Genomic DNA, 12729 nt, shown 5'->3' with positions numbered 1-12729 from the left:
GTCGATATCTTCAGCCTCAGCGCCGCCCGTGGTTCTGGTTTAACTCGTGAAAGTGGCGAGTCTCTATGCCACTGGCACCAGTTCGCATCTTTGCGAATGTGGTGCTTTTGCCCTGGCTGCGTCTTGTTCGGACAACAAAGCCCACAACGATCATCAAACCAATTGGGAACAATTATGGCTCGGTGACATAGCACACTGTCATCCAAAAAAATTCCATCGTTGTCTGTGAACATGAAGTACATGAATGGCAGCAAATGGTCTCCAAGTAACCGAACATAAAAATTTGTAGTCAATGATCGGTTTAGTTGAATCAGAGGACCCAGATCATTCCATCTAAAGAAGCCCACACCATTACGAAGACACCATGAGCTTAGGCAGTGACTTGTTGACAACCTGGGTCCACGGTTTTGTGGGCTGTATGCCACTCTCGAACCCTACCATGAGACATTACCAACTGAAATTGGTTCTCGTCTGACCAGGCAACGGTTTTCCAGTCCTCTATGGTCCAACCGATACTGCTGCGATGCCAGGAGAGACGATGCGGGCGATGTCATGCTGTTAACAAAGGCACTTACATCGAACGTCGGCAGCCATAGCCCATTAAAGCCAGATTTCATCACACTGTCCTCGTATTACTATCCCTCACATCTGTCCACCTCAGTGTATATTAATCTGAATTATTTACTTACTTTAAGGTACGCCTTACAAGTATGTTATAACATCTTACAGCAATAATCTATAAACAACAAACATTGTCAACAAGTCACTCAGAGCACCACTTAGCATTTTTCCATACGATCAGCACTGTGTTCATCATTTGAACGATTCTTTTATCGGAATGATGTGGAAAATTTCTTTTATACTATATGTACACAAAATTAGTGTTACCATTGATGAACACATTATTCTAGACTAGAATACACTCTTCGAAATTCTGAAGTTCTCAGGGATAAAACACAGGGAGTAAAGAAATCTGCCACTTGTATAGAAATGAGAATGCAGTTCTATGACAGGTGGAACATGGAAGGGATGCTGTAATTAAGAAGGCTGTAAGACATATGGCTAAAGTCTATCCTCCATGTTATTCAGTCTTTACACTGATGAAGCAGTAGAGAAAACTAAAAATCAAATGTAAGAAACAGAATTAAAAGTCAAGAAGAATAAATAAAAACACTGCGGCTTTCCGATGAAACTGCAGTTTTACGAGTATAAAACACGACGGTGGTGCTTTTCTCAGAACTGATACCGCCTTGAAAACATATTAACAGAATTTTCCGTCGGTTCTTGGTAGAACAACATTATAATAAATGAAAAGCACCAGTTTGCTTTTGTTCTACTATATTACTTTTATTGTTAACCGGCTTTTGGCTTACAAGGCCATCTTCAGACATTTACTGAGTATTATCACCAAAGAAGTTAAATGTTACCGGAAAACATTGGAAGAGATGTAACACATTTAGAATGAAGTCGAAACATACAGTATGTAACATCTTTGCAATGAAAAAGTAAAAACTGAACAATACATAAATAACAATGGAGGAGACAGGAAAACCTTTAGCACAAAATAGGAATAACATGACTACATAACAGTTTCTATTAATAAACAAAACTAATAAAATGAAATAAAATTAGTACTAGACAAGGCTGCATCAGGAGGTATGAAACATGGAGAGTGATACACAACCAGTTAAAAGAAGAGACAGTTGTCAATGTAAATATAGAATACATAAGGAACTTAAGCAATATCAATAAGATAAACATAAATTAATAAATGCCGGAAAATGGAGGTGTCTGAGGAAACCGACAGTTTGAGAGTGTGGTGGTACTGCATTTTAACATTAACATTATAATCAAAGCAGTGGCTTTGTACCAGTTTTCATTAAATAAATGAGCAAAGTAAAATATGAACAGTATTTGATGAGACAGCTACAAGGGGTGTTAAACATGGACAGTAATACAAGTACCAGTTATAAGAAAGCCTTAACTATTGAAACTACAGTCTATGTAGAATACAGAGACAACTGCAACAAATAAACCAACTTAATGAATACAGGAAAATGGGAATATGTAGGAAGAGAGAGTGTGGGAAGGAATGAACAACAAAGATGATTATATGAAGTTTAGGAGAGGGGAAGTGTTGAGTAGTGTCTGGTCATTTAGGATGAGATCTGGACTGTGAGAAAGATGTTTGTTAATATCCAGGGCTTCCAGCAGGTTGAGTTTATGGCCTTTGTTTGCTAAGTGAAGTACATGGGACACTGGATGGTAATTGTGACCCTCACTCAGTACATGCTCAGCAAATGCAGAGACTAAATTCTGCAACCTCCAGCTGCGTTCATGTTTAGCCAGCCTTGTTGATATGTCTCTGACTGACTGACCAATGTAACATTTGCCACAATCCGAACTGGTGATATTTCCCACTGTTGGCTAATAACTGGAACTTGTCTTTGCTATTAAAAACACACTGGCTGTAGTGTTCCTGACATAGTAGGAAAGTGTATACTAGCAGGATTTCAGTGCTTTTGCTACTTGTGATACATGACCTAGGAATGGTAGTGTACACCATTTCTTGCGGACAGTGGATAGGGAAGGAGGTGAGGCATAGTGGAGGGGTATAATTATCCGGTTTTGTTTCCTGTGCAAGATGTGGTCAATAAGAACTGCCACTGGCTGTGGCAATAAATTTTGTTGTATCTAACTCTGCTTTAAAATCATCTCTCGACATGGGGATAGATATGAGACCGTGCACCATTGAGTGGAAAGCTGCATGTTTGTGAGCTATGAAGTGTTGTGAGCTAGAAGGTACTATTGTGTATGTAGTTGTTGTTGTTCTGTAAATTTTGAAACAATGTGTGTGTGTACTGATGTCAATGGTGAGACCTAAGATATTTATGGATTTGTTGCACATTTCCATAGTGAATAGGATATTTTTATGTTGACTGTTTAGGTTTTTCAAGAATGTGCTGAGTTGTCTTGTAGTACCAGTCCACATACACAGGACATCATCTACATATCTAAACCAGTATTTGATGTTTGCACTCAAAGGTTCTGTTTTTAGAAAATTTTGTTCAAAATGGTCCATAAATATTTCAGCCAACGGTGGGCTAAGAGGGTAACCCATAGCTAAACCATCTAATTGTTTATAAAGACTCCATTGGAACTGGAAATAATTCTGTGCGAGGCATGTCTGTGTGGCCAGTCTCAAGTCATTCAATTCCTACAGGATTGACATCTGGAAATCTGTCTCGATACAAACGTACCGCGCCACGGCTATTACCCCGTGCTAATCCATACATCAAATGGGCATCTGCCAACTCCGCATATGTAAACATTGCACTGACTGGAAAACCACGTTCGTGATGAACACTAACCTGTTGATGCTACGTACTGATGTGCTTGATGCTAGTAGTGTAGAGCAATGAGTCGTATGTCAACACAAGCACCGAAGTCAACATTACCTTCCATCAATTGGGCCAACTGGCGGTGAATCGAGGCAGTACATACTGACGAAACTAAAATGAGCTCTAACATGGAAATTAAGCGTTTCCGGATACGTGTACACATAACATCTTTTCTTTATTTGTGTGTGAGTAATGTTTCCTGAAAGTTTTTGTAACACCCTGTATAATAACGGTCTGCTTCCCGTTATTTCCAAAGGTGCAGTACCGTGTATCTAAGAATGCCAGTAACAGAGATGTTATATTCTTTACACATATGTCTTTTGAAAAATGACATTTCAATTGAAGCTACGGTAGATACTGGCTAATCCCGAAATAAATATTTAAGAATTGATTAGCACAGGCAAAACGCATAGCTGCATTCACAGGAAAATGGTTACGACACTGGATAAATTCTGTCAAATACGTTTCTCGTGCATTACCAGGAAAAAATCCTCTGTGCTAATTCGCATTTCCCACTGGAAATTACTGACCATCAGGCTTTAATCAAATTCAGAGCCCTGTTTCTAGAACATAAGAACGTAGAATTCTCATTTATTTTAAGAGAAGAAAACAGTTACTTCTTGGTGGACATAACAATATGCTCCTTAAGACAGGGAGAAGTACAATGTAAGTCATTCATTTGCAAAACGCTTATTACACAGACTTTAAATTTTTGGTACGTATTTGGAATAATAACACGGAACTCTTTGGTACGTAAGTTCACCTGTTACGAAATCAAAGAAAACAAATGAGGAGACGGTCGCGCAATCAGTAGATCGTTATCTTCCATCAGAAAATATCTCTTCGTTGACATGGAATTGGGCTCTTGACAGAGAGTTACTTTGTTTGAGTGACAGGAACGGAGTCCCTAGTTGTGCGCTGTCCTTGTGAAAATTAATTATGATTTTGATTAATTATTATAAGGCAATCGAATTCATACCTACCTCCCAAGATTTCTGAGTTGATTAATTAACAAGCTCAAGGTGGACAGGCGTTACAACTCATAATGAAGTAGGTTATGATTTAAATATTCATATACTAAAACAAATTATTTTCACATTGCCGAGATCACGTTTCAAAAAAGAAATGGACGGAGCCAAGAACTCACCGGCGACAAAGATAATCAAAGCACTGGCTCTTAAAAGGAACTAGCATTTTTAATACTGATCAAGTGGTAGTTATAGAGTGGTGGAAGATATGCAGTTATTCTGTGGACTAAATTTAACAGCTATACTGCAAACACTATTGGGGGTGAAATTTCGATATGAATCAGAGAGGTCCCTCACCCAACAGAGTGCAGCTGAACAGGCATAGGGTGATTTTTGCCAAGTGTTTACACTACATGTTGAGGCTGACTTGTAGCATCCAACCTGACGTTACAAATCCTCGAAGACGTTCGTATCGTGTAAAAACAGCGATGCTTTCTATCTGGCGCCATTACACGTCTCTGTCAAGGTAATAAACAATTATATTTTGTTGAGGTTTTAGGTGTAACGTGCCTGTTAGCCGAATGCGGTAACCGCTGGCGTCATCCGAAAGTGCAACCGCTGGTGTCCGATTAAGGAGAATGTGGCTAACACGCCTGAATTACGGCGTTTAAGATTTCAGGGAGACTGGTACTCAGTAAGCTTCCGATCTCAAGAACTAGATGTCTTACCAACTGTTAAGAAAAGTAGCAGTTACTGCAACAATTCCCCAGAGGCTTTCCATCTATATCTACACCCACATCGATACTCCACAGTCCATCTTACAGCATGTGGTGGAGGGTAACCCATACCAGTACTAGTCATTTCTTTTCCTTTTCTACTCGCAAATAAAACGATGGATAGACGACGGTCTACCTGCCTCAGTATGATCCCTAATTGTTCTCGTCATATATTCGCAGTGCTTAAGCGCAATGTATGCTGGAGGTAACAGAATCATTCTGCAGTCAGTTCGAAATGCCGGTTCTGTCAATTTTCTCAACAGTGTTCCTCGAAAAGAATGTCGCCTATTCTGTAGGCATTCCCATTTGAGTTCCCGAATCATTCCCGTAACTCTCCCGTGTTCTTGGAACGCACCAGTAACAAATCTAGCAGCTCGCCTCTGAAATGCTGCTATGTATTCCCTTAATCCGACCTGCTGTGGATCACAAACACTCGAAGAGTACTCAAGAATAGGTCGCACAAGCGTCCCCTATGCTTTCTGCTTCACAGAAGAACCACACTTTCCTAGATTTCTCCCAATAAACCGAAGTCGACTATTCGCATCTCCTACTAAAAGCCTCACATGTTCGTTCCATTTCGTATCGCTTTGCAACGTTACGCCCAGATATTTAAACGGGGTGACTGTGTCAAGTATGACGCTACTAATGCTGTATCCAAACATTATGGGTTTATTTTTCGTACTCATCATCATTAACTTACATTTTTCGACATTTAGGTGTAGCTGCCATTCATCACACCGAAACGATATTTTGTGTAATTCGTCTTGTATCTCCGTACAGTCACTCAACCTCCAACTGCAGATTGCTGCCCACACTGTGCGCCAGATCATTTATGTATATAGAGAATATCAATGGTCCTATCAAACTTCCCTGGGTCACTCCTGACGATTCCCTTATCTCTGATGAACATTCGCTTTCGAGGACAACCTATTGGCTTATGTGACTTAAGTAACCTTCGAGCCACTCACATATCTGCGAACCTGTTCCACATGCTCGTACTTCCTTTAACAACCTGCAATGAGGCACCGTGCCAAACACTTCTCGGAAATATGGAACTCTGGAACCTGCCTGTGGTCCTTCATCCATAGTTCGCAGTGGATCATATGAAAAAAGGACAAGCTGAGTTTTGCACCATGCTGATTCGTGGGTATTAGCTTCTCGGTCTCACGAAAATTTATTATATTCGAACTGAGAAGATATTCAAGGATTCTGCAACATACCGATGTTAGGGATAGTGATCTGTAATTTTGCGGGTGCGTTCCTTTGGCCTTCTTGTAAACAGAAGTCGCCTGTGCATTTTGCTGGCCGCTTGAGATTTTGCTCTGGGCGAGAGAATTGCGATAAATGCAAGCTAATTAAGGAGCCGATACAGTAGAGCGCTCTTTGAAAAACCGGAACAGACTTATTTGTTTTTAACTCCTTCAGTTGTTCCTCTACGCTAGGGCTGCTTATTACTTTGTCAACCTTACGGGAGTCAGTTAGATGGTCAAATAACTGTATGTTTGTACCATTCCCTACGTGAATGATTCCTTGAACGTGAAACTTATAACCTCGGCTTTCCTTATGCTATTGTCAACTGCAACACGAGAATGGTCAACAAGGAACAGAAAGGTAGCTTTAGACCCTTTAGCGATTTTACATCGGATAAGAATTTTCTCGGGTTCTCTACCATATCTTTTGCTATGGTATGACGGTGGTATTAGTGGTATTCTTCGCGCGTGGATCTTTTCACAGACGCACGAACCTCTACTAACATTTGCGTGTCGTCATTTGCGGATTCTCTTTTAAACCGAAAGTGTCATAGCCTCTGCTTCCTCAGCAGTATCCGAATCTCGTTACGAAACCATGCTGAACATTTCCTGTCCTTATCCACTTACTAGACGCATAATTATGTAGACTATGGTTTATAATCTTCTTAAACTTTGCCCACAGTTCCTCTGCTCCCATCCTATTGAAACTAAGTGATGTCATTTCACTGCCTAAGTGAGATCATAACAACGGCTTATTTGCTCTTTCTAGCAGAAATACTGTCCTAGCCTTCTTGACTGATTTATTAGCTTTCGTAACCAAGTTGCTTTAATGACATCATGATCACTAATCCCCGTTCCTATACTGATGTTGTCAATCAGGTCCGGCCAATTTGTAGCTACGAGTTCTAAGATATTTCCATTGTGTGTAGGCTCTCGAACTATATGCTTAACACAGTTTCCAGAAACCGTATTCAAAAGTATTTCGCAAGACTGTCTGTCTGTAACTCCTCCAGTGAATCAATAGATATCCCAGTCTATACTCGGTAGGTTAAAGGTGCCTCCTACTAGTATTGCATGATCTGGGAATTTACGCGCTACTATCCATGGACATTCTTTTAACGACTGTAGAGCTGTCACAGCAGAATCTTGTGGCCGGTAAGAACATCCGACAATTAACTTGCTTTCACCTAGACTTGTCGTACGTGACCAGTTAATTGCACTGTCGCACTCAACTCCCACCTCAATAGACCTTTCCATTTCGGTTTTAAAATGGTTCAAATGGCTCTGAGCACTATGGGACTTAACTGTGTGGTCATCAGTCCCCTAGAACTTAGAACTACTTAAACCTAACTAACCTAAGGACGTCACATACATCCATGCCCGAGGCAGGATTCGAACCTGCGACCGTAGCGGTCACGCGGTTCCAGACTGTAGTGCCTAGAACCGCACGGCCACTTCGGCCGGCCATTTCGGTTTTCAGCCAGCTTTCGTTCCCAACAATAAAGTGAGCGCGAGAGATTTCCTGGAGAGCAATAAATTCGGGAACATTGTTACGGATACTGCGACAGTTTACTGACAAAATTTTGGCAGTCTAAGTGTTATATTCTGAAGGTGGTTTAACTTCCCTTGCTGTTTATCGCCTGGCGAGTGATCATCAGGGTACCTCAAACTACCGTACCACCTAGAAAAGGACCCCACGTGCACTCCATAAGTACTCTGGCACGCGAGTAGCTGCTTCCTTTATACAGTGTACCCCTGACCTATCAAGGGGAGTCCTACAAATCCCCACCCGATAACGCACGTCTAAGAATCTGCAGCCAAGACCACGACAGTCAACAAATCCTTTGGTTGAAGCCCTTCACTCGGCTCCAAACTATAGGACCCCGATCAACTTTGTGAACAATAGTACAAATTGTGTGCTCTGCTTGCACCCTGTGCGTGAGGCCATAAATCTTCACCGTTTCCTCCAGCCGCCTTTATGAACTGAGAATGGCCTCACAACCCATACGACAGGCATCGTTGGTGCCGACGTGAGTCACAACTTGCAGACGACAGTCGCAGACAAGGCCGCCTCTACATCTCGGATGAGCTCCCCCCCTCCTCCCGCCCCCAGCAGACACAACGCGTCCACATTAGTTTTCATTCTAGTCCTGAACACTATCACGTTAAGGGGTTCCATAGCGTGCCTAATGTTGGATAACTAGTAATGCATTTCCCACCCTACCCCAATAAGCTGCTCTGACACTACTGAAGGAGTGGTCACCCGTCCATTCACACGGTGAATGGGAGAGGCCAGACGATGAGTCCCCACATCGGTCCACCGCATCGAGCGACGCAGGACGCAGTCTCACTACAACCCGACACTCACTCTGCTGTGAGGCCGGGTCCACCGCGTTGGGTACACTAGGAGGTGCATCAGTAGCAGAGCGAGTGGACGAAACAAGCGCCGGCCGGAGTGGACGTGCGGTTCTAGGCGCTGCAGTCTGGAACCGAGCGACCGCTACGGTCGCAGGTTAGAATCCTGCCTCGGGCATGGATGTGTGTGATGTCCTTAGGTTAGTTAGGTTTAATTAGTTCTAAGTTCTAGGCGACTGATGACCTCAGAAGTTAAGTCGCATAGTGTTCAGAGCCATTTGAACCACTTTTGACGAAACAAGCGACACCTAAGGTTTCCCAGGTGACGCGCGAGATTTTCCGCCTCTGCTACACCCGAGGGGAGCAGTCTGAAAGACTATCCATAGCCAAGGAGCACTCAGATGTTCACGAACTGTGTCCAGCTCTTCCTGCGTCCGCACAAACCCCGCACACATCCCATCCAAACAAGGAAGACTGAAAAAGTAAACGAAGAGTAACTGAAAAACAAGTCAACGAGTGCTACTCGGTAAGTAAGGTCCGATTGGTTGCGAAATGGAAATCACTGTGAAAAATCATATATGTTTAATTTGCAACATTTAGCTACACCTTCAAGCTTCTTATCTACATAGTCACCGCTCCGACTTGCGCATTTGTCGTAGCGTTGTGCTAGCTTTCCAACATCCTCGTGATAGAAGCGAGCCACCTGTACTTTCCCCCAATTCGCTACACTGGTCTGCAACTCGTTATCTGGGCCAAAAAGTTGTTTTCACAGCTAGTGGTTCAAGTGAGTGAAGTGATGCAAATCAGAGGGAGCCAAGTCCGGGCTGTATGGTGGGTGATCAAACAATTCCCAATCAATATGCTGCATGAGTGTCTTCGTTGCCCCTGCAGCATGGCCGAGGAATGTCATGAACAGGATACACATGACAATTACGTTAAGTGGGCTGCATGACATCAGGCGAAATCTCTAACCAGGCCCTCATACTTGGCGGCGGAAACTATTTTCTAGGCATTTTTACGTGCTCAGTGTGCTCTCAAAGCGGAAAAGACCAACGTGACGCAATCGACAGACATAATAGAGATACTTCCCAACACATCTGTGCAGAGCTTCATCAGATTTTTACTGTGGTTTATATTTCGCACCCAATCGGACCTTACTTTCCGAATAGATCTTGTATAAAAGCAGACAAATCCTAGATATGCCGTTTGCTAACCTCCCGATATGTCGCCAATGGAGAGTGATGCCTCAGTGAGCTATATAGCTGGCTGTTCAGAAGAAATGAAAACTATGCTACAGACTGCCTGAATTTACACTTTCAAAATGCGAGCTTACAACTTTTAAAAGGAAACACGCACGAAATTTGATATAATACGAAGGAGTGGCTCAAATTTTCAGCGGATGTTATCGGTTATCTAGTCTGTGGAGAAACTGCAAAGTTCTGTCATGATGATCTTATCATGGATCAGATTCATTGACACTACTGTGCAATATGTAAGAAATTTGGTCATGACTGTGACTTTACTCCGATGTTTCTTTGAGGGGGAAATCAGCATGAAATTGTACATTCATTGTAATAAAACTAAAATTAAGAAATGAAATAAACCAGAGAATCAATACTAGTATGGGAGTAAGAATGCAACAGGCATTCTGGATAGAAATTGACCGTTGACAACTGTGTTTCCTATACGCAAGTGCCTATCAGCAGTGAGAAGACAGGCGAGAAATTAACACTTGTCCACACTGCGCGCGAGGCACACACAATAACACAATTGTAAACACACACACACGTAATTTGCTCTCCCCATCACAACACAGTATTTTAGAACCATGAAGAAATGAACAGCCAATCATCAAGTACCTAATACCCGCTTGCCATCTGTATCTACTAGTTCGTTCTCTGACACCCAAAGACGTTACAAAGGTAGTTCGGATCACTGGCCCTCCGTTCCACCACCTTCATTCTCGTAGTTCGACCTCTGACTACCTGACCCTGCTGCCTCCCCATTACTGACATCCACACGGTTGGAGACAAAGCACTTGTGTCACACTTGAAACACTCTTCACAAAACCCACTCCAGAGTACGATGATCAAAGAGCAATGTATGATGCTATTGCAGCCTGGTTCCTTCCTTCATTTTCTGTTTGCAATATAGCTACTGCGACCACTATGTATTTGATCATATATTTTAACCTTGCAGGCGTCGCAAACAGATGACAGTTAATCTCATACTTTTACGAGAAGAATCTTCTGAAGCTACAACCAATTCACCGAGCGAGGTGGCACAGTGCTTAGCACACTGGACTCGCATTCGGGAGGACGACGGTTCAAACCCATCGGACCATCCTGATTTAGGTTTTCTGTGATTTCCCTAAATCGCATCTTGCAAATGCCGGGATAGTTCCTTCGAGGGGGTACGGCCAACTTCCTTCCACATCTTTCTATAATCATGTGGGACCAATGATCTCGCTGCTTAGTTCCTCTCGCAAATCTACCAACCCACCAACCCACCAATAGCGCACCAAAATAAATATCATATATTGGTTTTGCTGTATTTCTAAGTATTTGTGACCCAAGTGTTAAATCTGATTGTTTACTTGCTATATATAATAATTTTACGCTACTACTTCACTACGGTCCAAGTAATAGCCGCGCAATTTTGTTCATAGTCTTACCTGTGAAATGGGTCAACATAGCTTATTTCAATTGATGCTGAAGGATTTATACATTTATCCGGCAAAAGTCTACGCTTTATTATCTACGTAGTGGATAGAACCGCTGTTTGCATCGAGCCAGGCGTTTCTTTTTTTGTGTTCTTCAAATGTGTGTGAATTCTTACGGGACCAAACTCCAAACTGCTGAGGTCATCGGTCCCTAGACTTGCACACTACATAAACTAACTTATGCTAAGAACAACACACACACACATGCTGAAGGGAGGACTCGAACCTCCGGCGGGAGGGGCCTCGCAATCCGTGACATGGCGCCTCAAACCGCATGGCTATTCCGCGCGGCTTGTTTTGTGTCTCAAGAGTCACTTGTAGCACTACGATCATTCAAAAATGGTTCACATGGCTCTGAGCACTATGGGACTTAACATCTATAGTCATCAGTCCCCTAGAACCTAGAACTACTTAAACCTAACTAACCTAAGGACATCACACAACACCCAGTCATCACGAGGCAGAGAAAATCCCTGACCCCGCCGGGAATCGAACCCGGGAACCCGAGTGTGGGAAGCGAGAACGCTACCGCACGACCACGAGCTGCGGACTCGATCCCGCAGACGAGTGGTAGCTCTCATAACAGCAGCAGCAACGCACCAAAGTACTGTGAGTTTAGCTGCTTCTCATATGAAGAGACTTACTTTAAATTTCATTAATGTTATTTAGCATCAACCCCTACACTGCCTATGTGTGTGGGTATTTATCAGTTCATCTTTTGTATCGACAGGAAGTGTGAGTGCTGTGTTCAGATGCGAGCCGAGTTGGTGACCCGTCACTCACTGTTGCAGGCTGTGTTCCTTTTGGTCAGGCAGCTTGCGGCTGTTGCCAGTGGGCATCACTGAGGGGGCCCAGATAGGGCGATCCAAGGGACCTTCAGTGCTATCCACGTCTCCCGATCGGTCCACTACTGTGGCCACTCTGGGTGCTGCCTGCTCTGAGGTTGATCCCTCACCTGTGGTAGAGTGGGTGGTCGTTCCAAGGTGTGGCCAGCAGCGAATGGCTTTCCGAGGGACCGATTGGAGGGCTTCCCCAGTTAGTCTGACGAACAGGTTTCGGGCACTGTCTGTTGTTGACGCAGTCCCTGAACCAGATGAAGTGCCCCACCCTGTTCCAGGGGACTCCTCTCACCCTGCAAAGACCGGGCATTCACAGAGGGTGGGATTACTGGTAATCAGGAGCTCCAACGTTAGGCGTGTAATGGGGATCGTTAAAGATATGGCCGCAAATGAGGGGAAGGAATCCAATGCACACTTA

This window comes from Schistocerca piceifrons, chromosome X (assembly GCF_021461385.2).
Source record: "Schistocerca piceifrons isolate TAMUIC-IGC-003096 chromosome X, iqSchPice1.1, whole genome shotgun sequence".
Taxonomy (NCBI): Eukaryota; Metazoa; Arthropoda; class Insecta; order Orthoptera; family Acrididae; genus Schistocerca; species Schistocerca piceifrons.
The sequence above is the reverse complement of the archived record's forward strand: the minus strand, read 5'-3'. Positions refer to the sequence as shown.